Here is a 1,930-nt window from a genome sequence, read left to right as displayed (position 1 = left end):
TTATTACGACGTCAGCTGGTTGCCTGGGCGGTAGTGTCTCGCGCCAAGTGATTACAAACGTGTCACCGTAACCTCTACAATTTAATTAAATAATTAATATTAATAACACATTATCTACTAACCTCGTTCCAATGTTCACTGCCGTCGTTGAAATTCATTTTTCTTGCAACGAAACAAAACTATTTAAATACGGCTATTTTTCGCTGAAGTTGAATCACAGTTCGAACTTCACAGCGACAAAACGACGAGACGGTAACTTTATGCGCGTCGATCGAGGGAGACAGAGTGGGGGAACTGTATCCAGCGCTTTGACGCTGCATGAAATGGCACCTTTAATCCATGGTGGTGATCGAAACTGCGTCACCTAATGTTGATTCAAAATAATTACTACCTCAATGATACTCTGAATATTGCCGTTATTCATTGTTGAGTAAAAAGAAAAAAATGTGTGCCGTACTTGCGTATTTTCCTCCTCCCACTTCGGTATTACTTATGCGCCAGAATGATATCAGACGTAACCTCACTTCTTTTTTTCCCTTTTATATAGTAAACCGTCGTAGCGAAGGAATATGCCGACCACTTGTAGCCGCCGTACTTAGTATAACTATTATTTGTCACTAGAAAACACAAGTTTACACAGCCGACTAGTAGCCCTCAGGCTGAGTACGAATGTGTAGAGGTGTGTCGACATTTGTGACCATGGAGAATGTATAAGGAGACCGAACTGCCCGTAATCAGAATGGGCCGACGATTGTGCCCGCCAGACGTTCTGAAAAGCAACACTGGGAGCGCTGTCATCAACTAACTCCATTCGCATTCGTACGTGACACATGGTTGTCATATGCATGAAGGTTCGTGGTTATATTAATGATAGAGTACGAGAGGTTAGGAAAAACATATATTTTGGGTATACAGTAACAATATTTATACAGAACAGTTCTGTACCTACACGGCAACCATGAACATCGAGAGATGCGACTTGTCATTGTCTAATCGGTCCTAATGGCATCTAACCACATGTCATACGCTGATTTGTACACTTGAAGAGGGCCAAAACCAATGGCCGAAACGTAGTTAGAAAATAAAGGATTTTTCCTGTAACCATGCAGTCGTGTCGGATTCTTTCACCTGATTGTTAATATATGAGCATAAGATTAATTCTACTCTATAGAATACATACCTTTGGGACACAAAATAAAGCTTTTTTCTTTAGATGGGCCACATTGTGTTTGTGGTTTGCTGCCGAGCCTGTCAGGCAATGCGGGTAGGAACATTTTTTTCTCATTCTGAAACTTGTGAAATTACAAAAGTGAGCGAATTCACAGGTTGAAATTAGAAATATTCTACTAGTATTCACTCACTTTTGTATTTTCCCTCTGCGGGAACGCCGTCAACCGTTAGGTTATTTAGCGTGATTCTTAAGCGTGTCTTCTTGTTCACACCGTCCTTCCTGTCCTTCTAATAAACTGATCAGGTAAAGTTTATCCCAATCCTCCCTCTTCAAGATATCCTCAATTGGTTCCACGTCCGTATTCTCAAGGCCCCTGCTATACGCTGTATCTACGATCCAGTGAGATCAAGATCGGTAACTCATGAGCGAATTCTTAATCGCGTAAGGCGACGCCAGCGCTACAAGTGGCAAAATTTTGATTCACTGGATGGCAAAAATGTCGGCCCACTTTCGGTGACGTGATCCAGACCTAGTTCGGTCTCCTTATACATACTCCATGTTTGTGACAATTGGAACGCCATTTGTGTCGCCGTGTGCACGAAAGTGTCTAGGGATATTGCAATTGGAAAGCACCCAATGATGTCATTTTGACGATATCTTGACTTTTTGTTCTCCTTGGGTTGAGGTAATAAATATTTTGAATGAACATTAGGTGACGCAGTTTCGATCACCACCATGGATTAAAAATACCAAGCATTG

General features: G+C 41.6%; 1 long non-coding RNA gene across 1 annotated transcript; it reads right to left on the bottom strand.

Moving 5' to 3' along the window:
* Positions 1-1,011: 1,011 nt before the first annotated feature.
* On the bottom strand, positions 1,012-1,730 carry LOC105559911. The gene is made up of 3 exons (XR_001008782.1): positions 1,362-1,730; positions 1,181-1,292; positions 1,012-1,095 (listed from the first exon to the last, which is right to left on the bottom strand). It is a non-coding gene; the product is annotated as an uncharacterized LOC105559911 (long non-coding RNA).
* Positions 1,731-1,930: the final 200 nt, after the last annotated feature.

The sequence above is a fragment of the Vollenhovia emeryi genome, unplaced genomic scaffold (assembly GCF_000949405.1).
Source record: "Vollenhovia emeryi isolate VEMERY1.0 unplaced genomic scaffold, V.emery_V1.0 DF946330.1, whole genome shotgun sequence".
Lineage (NCBI taxonomy): Eukaryota > Metazoa > Arthropoda > Insecta > Hymenoptera > Formicidae > Vollenhovia > Vollenhovia emeryi.
The sequence above is the reverse complement of the archived record's forward strand: the minus strand, read 5'-3'. Positions and strand labels throughout refer to the sequence as shown.